At 33.2% G+C, this 12,729-nt stretch overlaps 1 protein-coding gene across 1 annotated transcript in view; it reads right to left on the bottom strand.

Moving 5' to 3' along the window:
- Positions 1–12,729, bottom strand: part of LOC139482471 (AP-2 complex subunit alpha-2-like) — a 171,817-nt gene that overhangs the window by 68,770 nt on the left and 90,318 nt on the right. The gene's annotated exons all lie outside the window — the stretch shown is intronic.

Raw genomic sequence — 12,729 nt, 5'->3', positions numbered from 1 at the left:
AAGGTTAGATTTGGGTGTAAAATTTTGTAAACACTAAAAAATCCAAAAGTGAATTAAACTTAAAACTATTGAATATGTTTTGTTTTGATATTAACGTCTATATATAAGCACTATCAAGTTAATCAAACAAACAGATCATAAACAAACTGACAAATGCCATTTCAAAAACGAAAATACAAACAACTGTACACAAAACACTGCTTAAAACTAAAGAATTATTAAACGAATGAAAATACGAACAGAATTGATGTTACTATTACTACAATTCAAACGTATCCGTCGACATCTGTGAAACATATATTCTATAACGGTCAACCTATCGTGATGACGTCATCAAGGATAACTTCATCTTCATCACTTCACACTCATGGTTCAAAAAGTAAATAGAAATAACTTGATTGAGGTGGTAATACTATAACCAATGTTAACAGTCTTTATCTATTACATCCAGTAGCAAGGAAATCCTGATTGGAACTGAAAGCTCTAGAATATCGTAGATTCATAGTAAGGTCGGTTAATTGAATGTGTACTTTCTATAGGAAGACGTGGTATGAGTGCCAATGAGACAACTCTCCATCCAAGTTACAATTTATAAAAGTAAACCTTTATAGGTCAGGGTATGGTCTTCAACACGGAGCCTACGCTGACATCGAAAAGCAAGTTATAAAGGGCCCAAAATTACTGTTGTAAAACCATTCAAACGGGAAAACCAACGGTCTATTCTATATAAAAACGAGAAACGAGAAACACTTATGAACCAAAGAAACAAACGACAACCACTGAACATAAGATTTCTGAACTTGCATATTTCTTTTCAAAGTTCATCCAGAGAAACTAACAAATCTGTAAACACAATCTTTGAAATACATTCGAAATTAAATCCTTCATAAAGACTTACAAGATATTCATAGAAAAGCGTGTTTTAAAATATTACTATCGAAAAAAAACCTGTTTTATTAGTCTCCATAACAGTATATTTTCTATCGAAATACATATTTAACTAAACTACTACCAATTTTGTGTTTAGGGACCAGCTGAAGCCCACTTCCGGGTGTGGGATTTTCACGCTGTGTTGAAGACCCATTGATGGCCTTCAGTTGTTGTTTACTCTTTTGGTTGGGTTGTTGTCTCTTTGACACATTCCCCATTTCCATTCTCAATTTTATTAGTTGTAATTAGTATCGATAAAGACAATAATAAAATTATCTTATTCCAGTGTTGAATACAATACCTACATTGATAAGTTTGCCTTTTTTATATTTACGGGCTCTATATAAAACTAAAGCAGTTACTACAGCCATCACTGAATTAAATACTGTAAAAATCCATATGATACGAATTTACACACATTTCATTCTCTCATATGTTGCGAAAGAAAAAGGAAATGAGAAAGTTTTGTAATGGTACGAATGATCATATTTCATATAGATAAAGGCGACAGTTGTTTGCAGAAGTTCAAAACCCGTTGATCTTTTGTAAAGTGACAAATCAGGAAACATACAAACACTGAGGGATCATAAAGAGTTGGAATTAGGACGTAGTATCACATTTATGTTGAGATCCCACAAAACTCGTTTAACCCCGCCGCAATCTGCGTCTGTCCCGATTCAGGAGCCTCTGGACTTAGTTCATGTTGTATGTTTTTTTAATTTTAGTTCATTTAAATATTTTGGTGATAAGTGTCACGTCTATTTCACTGAACTAGTACACAGTTTTATTTAGGGTCCAGCGGAAGACCACCCTAAGGTGCGGGATTTTCTCGCTACGTTGAAAATCCAATCGTGGACTTCGGTTGTTGTCTGATCTTTGGGCGGGTTGTTGACATTCTCAATGTTAGTAATGAAGTTCGTTGTCGTGTGTCAACACGTTACTGTTTCTGCAAGACTACAAACCTGAAACTCGTGGATATATTAGAATTATATAGTACAAATTATAGGTACTGACGTTATTTATCATTAGTACCTAGAATCTATACATGTGGAGCAGGAACTGCTTGCCCTTCCGGAGCAGCTGAGATCACCTCAGCAGCTTTTCATGGGGTTCGTATTGCTTAGTCTTTATTTCTGTCTGTTGCGTCTAATGTACTATTATTTGTCTGTTTGCTTTTTTCATTTTTAGCCATGGCGTTGTTGGTTTATTTTCGATTTATGAGTATGATAGTCCCTCTGGTGTCTTTCTCCCCTCTTTTATCATCTTAGTTACGTCTTATAGTATTATTTTATATGTCTTTTATAAATTATTACTATTACTGTTTAGTTTTTTCTTGGTAATCATTTCGACGTGGCTTGATACTTACACACCCCGTCATTGTGCTAAGGTATGCTTTTTTGGTATTCTTGTAAATCGTATTTTCTGGTGTGCTGTGCTTTTTTATTAACTTTGTTGACATATTTGCTTACTTTATATGGATTAAGATTTTAACACAAGATTGACTGTCGTACCCCTATTTTGACATTTTTGCTTATTATATCTGTTTGTTTTGTTCACACGTCGTTTACCCTTCCGGAGCACCTGAGATCGCCCCTTGTTTTTGGGGTTTGTATTGCTTATTCTTTAGTTTTCTATGTTGTGTCATGTGTTCGGTTTGTCTGTTTGTCTTTTTCATTTTTTTTTATCCTGACTTTTTTTTACCTAAATTGTCGTCCCGACTTTTTTTTTTGCAAGTGTCACATCCTGCCTTTTTTTTTTACTAAAAAAACTCATGTCCTGCCTATTTTTTTCAAATTTCATCCTAGCCCCCCCCCCCCCCCCCCTAAAAATCAAATGGTAGCTCCCTTATTTTTATCATTTTCGAAATTTTATATGTGAAAGAAACATAATTTGTTTTATCATCATTCTCCCGTTTTTATTCTAGTTTCATTCATATTATCTGACGAGAGAGAGAGAGAGAAAGAGATAACCCCTTTATATATAATGATATAGTAACAACATTTATATGAAAATTCTATATCGTTTAATTAAAACATCAGCTTAATTGAATGTTCTCGTAATTCTACAGTGTTCGTCTTCATGGCAAATATGTTACTAGTAATATTGCTTTAAGGAGGTCCTTCGTTGTCTTCAGCATAAATTTGTGGCGGAAATGGCTCGCTTACCGGAAACTGTGGTTGTGGTGGGGCTGATGCATTGAGGGAATAAGCTGGATAAGATACAATATTCGAATGCATTTGAGGTCGTCCATAGTTAAAAAGATCTGTTCCATCTGAAAAGACAATGGGAATATGTGTTCGATAATCCTACTGTATTGTATATCATTCACTTTTTTTTTATACGTTAGGTGCTATACTTCTTTCTTTATTATCTATATCACTTATATCTTCCATGAACAATTTATTAATGAGATTTTGTCATGTCGTATTCTTTTATTACTTACTACTAGTGTACGGTTTTTATTTTGCTCATTGTTGAAGTTCATACGGTGACTTATAGTTGCTAACATTTACTCATAATCTAGTTTAATGTGTCCTATCCTTCAACAGGTGAATTTCATAAAGCTCTATTTAATTCAAATACTATATTGCATTCAGTTGTAAACATCATTACGAAACATATTAAACAAGTTTAAACATTTTTCTCAAATTTATATTTTTGCTTTTGTTTTGTTATGCTCAAACGTATACTTCATATCTGTTTAAAGCATTGAGTTTCTATGTTTCCATATGTACTGCATGGTTTACCTAATAACTAAATTACATATGTGTATTTGACGAGTTTTTGTAAAATTACACACTTTTGTTTACCTTAATAGGTAATTACATAATTTATGTATATTTGACTCGTTTTTTGTAATATTACATACATTTGTTTATGTGTTTACCTCATAGGAAAATTACATATGTGTATTTGACGAGTTTTTGTAATATAACACACACTTAACCAACGTACAGTGTTGAATAACAGCTACGCCATCTGTTTGGTACACCATTTGTCCGCGATGACCATCTGATTTCAAACAGCCTTTACATATCACCACAGCTACAGATATAATAATCACTATGCAGATCATGACTCCAATGATGATACCAACAAAGTCTCCAATTGTCCTGAAGTGAAAAAGAATTATAGGTTAATAAAAAAGACAATTGACACCAAAAAAATTGCTCTGTCATTTATATTACAGTTGAAGGACATCTGAGACCTCCGTGAAATAGAATTTCATCTTGCATCCATACAAAAGACCGCCAAATAAATAGATTGACAGACCATTTGTATTTGAAAATCAAACTCTTCAACTCATATTATTGATGCATTCAGTTCTTTTCTTCAATATGCAAAAAGAATCATGTAAGAATATTCTTTTTTTACCTAAATTAAAATGTTTTTTTTTAAATAAATTTTTATTATTCGAGTGTCAATGATGAGTGTTTTGAAGACGTAGCGCGCTTCTTGCATATCAAATTTGAAATCCTGGTATCTATATGCAATAAAATATTTTCCTAGTAAAAAATCTCAAACAAACAGATCTGTCTCCGACTTGACACGATATTACAAGGCTTGTATTTCCTATCATGATTGACTTGATAGAAGATAACTGCTAACAAGGGAACTATCAATCCAATGGTTCCAAGTGGTGAAGTTATCACCACTGAACTATTACATATAATACATATTTTTGTTAATTGGCCTGCTGAAGCACGCCTCCGGGGGGGGGGGGGGGTAATCGCTGTATTGAAGACACATTGGTGGCCTTCACAGATGAATACGGATATGATCCAATTGTCGTAACTACTATCTCGTCCAATTTCCCCACATATGAATGTGACCTATCGAATCAGACTTATTGACCTACCAAATTATACTTATTGACTTACCGAATTATACAGAATGTTCCCTACCGAATTAGACTTATTGACCTACCGAATTATACTTATTGACCTACCGAATTAGACTCATCACCAGGTTTGTACATTCATGAGCAACTTGATATGTGTTAGATGTGGAGCAGAATCTCTTTACCCTTCCAGAGCACATTACACCACCCTTGTCATGAGCAACTTGATATGTGTTAGATGTGGAGCAGAATCTCTTTACCCTTCCAGAGCACCTTACACCACCCTTGTCATGAGCAACTTGATATGTGTTAGATGTGGAGCAGAATCTCTTTACCCTACCAGAGCACCTAACATCAACCTATATTTTGATGGGGTTCGTGCTGCTCATTCTTTAGCTTTCTATATTAGTTTGTGTACTGTTGTTTATAAACAAAGAAGATATGGTGTGTATCTTTTTCATTTTTAGCCATGGCGTTAATGTTTGACTAATGTATGTAAATGTCCTTTGGTATCCTGCGTATTTCTTTTTCTTATGCACATAAATAAATTTGTTCGTGTCATTGTATAATTGGATATTTATGAACATATCAACGTAAATTTTTGCTACAAATTTATTTTTTATTTTTCTCTACCTTCAGATAGTTTCCCATGAAAAGTGTTTTTTCAATCTAAATCTTCTAATGTATTCGTCCATAAAAGGTGATAGTTCGCGTTGGTATCTGCACATGTATGTCTTATTATATTTTATTCCGGTCGTGCACCCTAATGGAACTTTAAATATGTCGTTAAAGAAGAGTTGGAAAGCATTCAAATATAAATCGCAAGAAAACAATATAAGGAACAAACAATAACAATGAATCGACACACACATTAACGTTTCAATGTGAAGCTTACTGAAGAGACATGTATTGTCGAAATGCGCATCTGGTGCAACAAAATTGGTACCGTTAATTTTATTACTACCACTGGGTCGATGCCTCTGCTGGTGGACTATCACCAGCCCAGTAGCCAGTACGCTACTTCGGTACTGGCATGAAAATACGGATTTTTTTGTGTTATTAAAATTTGCTGTTACAAAATGATGGAAATTATTATAAATTAAGGAATGTATCTCCCTCATGCAAAGCTCTGATTTCTTTCCCGGATTTGGCTATCTTTTTTGGATCTTTTGGATTATAGCTCTTCATCTTTTATATAAGCTTTGGATTTCAAATATTTTGGCCACGAGCATCACTGAAGAGACATGTATTGTCGAAATGCGCATCTGGTGCAACAAAATTGGTACCGTTAATTTTATTACTAGAAATTAAAAGACACGGACCGAAACCAACAGAGAGCAGTTGCTTTCTCATTTGTGAAATCAACACGAGAATATTTACTTACAGTGATCCGACATATGTACCATAATCATAGTAGTAGCAGTACTGATTGCCATAGTAACCAATGCAATAAACATGGCAGTATTTATATAAGATGTTAAAGTATGTATAGGAATACTTGGAACAAACATCTGACAGCGCTATTCCTGAAATGTAAAAACAAAAGCAAAATAGAAAAAAACCCACCAAACTTCGAGGAAAATTGCAAACGGAGAGCCACTACGCAAATGGCAAGATCAAATGCAAAAACACACCAGAAGAATGAATAACAACGGTCATATTCCTGACTCGAATGACCTTTATTTACGCATTGAATTCAATTAATTGTTCTATTAAGGGTAGTTGCATGAAATACCGCCATCTTGAATTGTACAATCACAGTACATAATCGGTCTAGTTCTTTGCCCAAATCTGCAAATTTTGAGACATATTTGCATTTTATTGTTACACTGTTTATTTCTAGAAAGAAAACTTAGTGATTCATTGCAGTGACGAAAATGTTTTCACAAATACCAAATATTTGTGTTTAATAATCTGTTTGTCAAATAACCCCCATTTATTGGGAGATAACTCTTTTTAAACTGGACACTTTTGATACTGGACATATAAAATAAAATCATTTCTTAATTGTAGCAAGAAAGCAAGTTCTGTGACACCAAATTTTAAAAATGTTCTTTAAATACGTTCTAAAACCTATCTCCTCATATTCAATTTCAAAATTCTGTCTCTTTGTATGCACAAAAAAGTGTGTTTTTTTTATGAACAACCTAAGCAAGTTTTAGCATTTTTTGAACGATTCGTACCTTGAAAAATAGTATGGTGACCCATACTTTTTATTATTTATTTGTTTAAAAGCAAAGTATAATCCTCATTTTGGCAAAGTATAAGAAAACTCTGTCATTTTGTTCTATATCCCTGAACTATATTAAACAAAACAAAGAACTTTTTAAAAATTTTAAGCATTCATCATTTGACAAATATTTAAGCAAGTGACAAGTAGAATGGGATACATTTAGATTTCTGTTCTATTCTGTCTACTGAACCAGTCTTTCTTTCTTTCAGATTTTATATTCTATTCTAACTTCAGATTTGCTAATTCGTTTACTAGTAGATCACTTATTAAAATTGTACATACAAATTGCCTCAACAGAGTTGGACGATCGACTGCAAGTGTCTTAAACCCTGATCTGTTGTTCAGTGGTTGTACTTTGTTGGTGTGGTTTATGTATGTTTCTTGTTTCTCGTATTTTAATATGCATCATACTGTTGGTTTTACTGTTTGGATCGCTTTACAAAAGCCATTCTAGGGTCCTTTAGAGCTTCATGTTCGGTGTGAGACAAAGCTTCGTGTTGAAGGTCGTACTTTGACCTATAATGGCTTACCTTTTACAAATTATGATTTGGACGGAGAATAGTCTCATTGGTACTCGTACCACATCTTTTTAAATCTATATAAGATCCTCACCCAATGGTTGATTGATACGCTATCTCAACTCATAAGCGACATTTACCTGGGTCTTAAATCTATAGATACAAGTGGTTAGTGCATCGGACTACTAACACAAAGGTTCCTGGTTCGATTCCCATTGTTTTCGGCTCACCCTTGACACCATTTGCGAGTATGGTCTTGATGAAACGATGATAGTAAGTCGGAATTGGAGAATAAATGGCTGACCCGTGTTAAGAGAGAGCCATATCTCTTGCACGTTAGAGACACCCTTGTAGATTTCGAAAAAGAGCAGGCTAATGCCGCTACAAGGCATCACTCGCACCGGCAAAGTTAAAAGGGATTAATATTATAAGTTGCAAAACTTGTTACCAAATCCACTATAAATGAATATGTTTAATTAGCCATCAAAGGTACCAGGATTATAATTTTGTACGCCAGACGCCCGTTTCGTCTACATAAGACTCATCAGTGACGCTCATATCTAAATAGTTATAAAGCCAAACAAATACAAAGTTGGACTATAGATACAAGAAAGTACTGAATTACTCACTGAATGGGGATTCGCATGTCAGATAATAAATTAATAGCATTCGATTCAGTCGATGCACCATGTTTTTTAATTTTTTTTTGCCAGGATTCTATTGTTCTAAATAAAGGCAACAGTAGAATACCGATGTTCAAAACTCATAAATCGATAGAAAAAAAAACAACAAATCCGTGTCACAACCAAAACCGAGGGAAACGCATTAAATATAAGAGGAGAATGACGACACAACATTAAAATGTAACACACACAGAAACGAACTAAGCATTAGACAAAATCCGATGAGAATAACAAATATAACATCAAAACTAAATACATGATTTTGGGATAGAAAGTACTGTGACACGTCTTACAATAAGGTGAATTCACACTCAAATATAAGAGGATACAAACGACACCAAAGAAACACAACGTTAAAATGTGTCTAAGTCGATCGGAGAGTTAAATTTATAACTACTGTGTGAGATAGCAATACTGAATACGTTACTGCTGATTACATTGATGATGCAACAATAGTAAATTAGTGTTTTTATAAAAAGTCACAGTTTAATGTTACTTTTGCTTTAAGACCAAAAATTACATAAAATTAAATACAGGTGCTAGTTTTTATACAACAAAAACATATACCTATGTATATAGATTATACAAAATCAATATAGTTTTGGCATTACACAGTATCATGAAAATGTTTAGATTAAACAATCTTAGTGTTTTGGTCAAGCACACATTACCACTTTTTAACATCAATAATATAATCCACAATACAATTGTCATCATCGAATCATGTTTATTCATCTTAAATAAGACGGGGGAATATAGTTTCCAATATAGAATTATTTATCATTTATCAAAGGATTGGAATTAAATCATAATTTGGGATCATCCATAAGGAAAAGAAAACATAAACGTGAAAAATCCGATAAAAAATCTTTAGACAGTTATTTGAATAAAATTATGAATACGGTTGATATTCGAATATCTCATTTAGAAAACAATTCTGAAATTAATAATAGGAACCATGATATACCCATTTCTAGAATAAAAAACAAACTCAAGGTACTCGCAGAGCGGTTTGTGTTCGTACCGGCAGACAAGGCAGCAAATAATGTAGTGGTGGTGTGACGCATATACTACACGAAAGTTCTTCAAAACGAAATTATCAATTCCTCTACATTCAGGTCAGTGCGCACCACAGAGAGTCAAATCGTTAACAAGCATACCACTGCCACTGCCCAGCTTAAAGCATCTTCCGAACATTTGAAAGTCCCTATCATGTACTGGTTACCGAAATTACACAAAAAAACATTTAAATTCCGTTTCATCTCCGCTTCCAGTAAGTGTTCTACTACTAATCTATCAGTGCTTCTAACCACCTCCCTTACTACTATCAAAGAACTGGTTATTAACTTTTGTAATAAAGCTTATGAAAATAATGGTATTAATTATTTTTGGAGTGTTAAAAATTCTTTAGAGGTTTTAGATAAAATACATGCTTTCAATGGTCCTTACAATTCTGTTGACAGTTATGATTTTTCTACTCTGTACACTACACTTCCACACAATCTTATAAAGAAAAAGTTTTGTATTTGATAAAATGGTCTTTCGAAAAATCTCATTGTAATTTTATTTGCTGTAACTCGTTTAAGGCCTTTTTCTGTAACGAAAAAGGAAAGTATGCTAGATACACTTACTGGAAATGTGAGGATATGATTGAAGCTTTAAACTTTCTGCTTGATAACATTTATGTACGTTTCGGCGATAAAGTGTATCGTCAGGTAGTAGGTATTCCTATGGGCACCAACTGTGCCCCTTTAATAGCAGATTTATTTCTATATTGCTATGAATCTCAGTTTATGACCAAACTCAGTAAAGACCCATCATTGTTACATTTGGTTGATACATTCAAAAATACCTACCGTTATCTGGATGATATTTTTTCGTTGAATAATCCAGAGTTCTCTAAATATACTTCAGAAATTTACCCAAACGAACTTACTTTAACTAAATCTAACATAAACAGCTGCAGCAGTTGTCCTTTTCTAGATTTAGACATTTCAATTTCAAACGGGAAACTTCACACTAAAATTTACGACAAAAGAGACGATTTTTCATTTCCTATTGTTAATTTTCCTTTTTTAGACGGCGATGTGCCTTTGGCTCCATCATACGGTGTTTATATATCGCAACTCGTTCGGTTTGCCCGTGTGTGTTCTGATGTCATAGATTTTAACGAACGTAATCAATGCATCACTGGTAAATTGTTGTGTCAGGGATTTCGATACCATAAATTACTTAAAACTTTTACTAAATTCTTTCATAGATACAAAGATTTGATTAGTAAATTTGGCTATACCTGTAGAAAGCTTATTAAAAATGGTATTTCACATCCTAAATTTTATGGTAATATTGTACTTAAAGCGACGAAATCACTATGTGATCCTTGTAAACTCATCGAACCTTTAAACAAACTTATAAGTAAGGGTTATCGTACCAATATTGTAATAAGATCTCTGAATATAGTTCACATTGGCACTAATATTGATATTGTCATTAGCAAATTAAAACATAACTAAATTTCATTATCTTTTGAGGCGAGATGTATAGAGACACAGACACGTTAACTTTTATTTCTATAGAAGTCGCTCTTCACTATACTACTACCTGTCGATACATTTATTTTTGGCATTGCACAAGTCATGTCTTCTTTGACTATTAATGACGTTAAAATACTAAATCCCTGTGATGTGTTTTAGTCGATTTTAGTCTCTGATGCATGATTTTTTATTATTAATTGGTTTTGGCTTTTAACTAGCTGTCAGTAACTGCGAGTACTCTCAAATCGTATTTTCTTGTTAATTCGACCTGTTGATACTGTTTATAATGCTTTTTTGTTATTTTTTATTTATATGGATCTTGTCTGTACACCAGCTTTGATTATTTGTAATATCTTCAATTTTTCACTTATTCTTACAACATTTGTATAAACTTCAAGATTATAAAAAAAAACGGGTTTTTTCTAAAGTGAACATTGATTGGTTAAATATTTCTCAGTCATGTCCTGTTTTTGAATTTGTTTGTTAGCTTTTTGGTCATGAATGTTTGTCTCTAATATTTAATTAACTGTGCATTTGTATTCAGATATCGCAGATCAAATTTATTCGTTCATTGTTTAATCATACGTTTTTTGATTGAGTTAAGTCTGCCAATTGATATTTTATCGTATGTTTTTCTTTGTTGTGATGTTATGCTATTGTTTCAGAAAAAGGGAGAAGGTTTGGATCCATTAAAACGTTTAATCCCGCTGCAAATGTTTGCAACTGTCCTAAGTCAGGAATCTGATGTACAGTAGTTGTCGTTTGTTTATGTAATATATACGTGTTTCTCGTTTCTCGTTTTGTTTATATAGATTAGACCGTTGGTTTTCCCGTTTGAATGATTTTACACTAGTAATTTTGGGGCCCTTTATAGCTTGTTGTTCGGTGTGAGCTAAGGCTCCGTGTTGAAGGCCGTACTTTAAGCTATAATGGTTTACTTTTTAAATTGTTATTTGTATGGAGAGTTGTCTCATTGGCACTCACACCACATCTTCCTATATCTATATGTTATATGTATAATATATACCTTTACCCTTTATCAAGTAGCATTCTGTATTGAAGTTTAAATAAAGACATTGACAACAGATATTCGTCTTACAAAATGTGCACAGTATCAATGCATACACATTACAGTCATTATAATGTTTAAATTCTATTGAATCATCTATATTTAAAACAGTGAACAATGAACACAATGGTCTTTGCAATCGTTATTCAGATCCAAAATAAAGCACTACGAACATTTAAATATAAATCATTTAAATAACCGTTTTAATTGTACATAAAGTTGTCAAAGCGGGACACCAAAATGTTAATTGTTCAATGTTAGGTAATAGCTACAGTACTCATATTGCAGTTCATATTTTAGATTGGGTATATTGGTTGAAATGAAAGCATATACATGTATATCATCCGATGAAGCGTACAAATTCTTGGTTGCCTCTTTTCTAAAGACTGTATATTTGCAATTAAATTCACGAGGTTGTTGATCGGTAACCGTTGTCCACGTGTATGTCCTCATACATTTCAAAGTGATATCATATAATGAGACTTATAATCAAATTCAATCATGCATAAGACACAACTGGTGACAGTGTGCTGCGGGGTTTGCTTAAACTATCGGATCACTTTACATCTTACTCGGCTTTTGTTGGTTTCATGTCTCTTTTTTCTTAACAGTTTATAAATGTGACCTACCGAATTAGACTATTTACCGGATTTGTTATCTCATAAACAACACGACGGGTGCCACATGTGGAGCAGGGTCTGCTTACCCTTCCGGGGCACCTGAGATCACCCCTAGTTTTTGGTTGGGTTCGTGTTGTTTATTCTTTAGTTTTCTATGTTGTGTTATGTGTACTATTGTTTGTCTGTTTGTCCTTTTTATTTTTAGCCATGGCGTTGTCAGTTTATTGTCGATTTTTTTTTCTAAGTTTTTATCTGTAATTCCACCTTCTCTAATACATGTAATAGATGATGTCTGTGTAAT

Source organism: Mytilus edulis, chromosome 7 (genome assembly GCF_963676685.1).
Source record: "Mytilus edulis chromosome 7, xbMytEdul2.2, whole genome shotgun sequence".
Taxonomy (NCBI): domain Eukaryota; kingdom Metazoa; phylum Mollusca; class Bivalvia; order Mytilida; family Mytilidae; genus Mytilus; species Mytilus edulis.
This window is presented reverse-complemented; position numbering and strand designations above follow the sequence as displayed.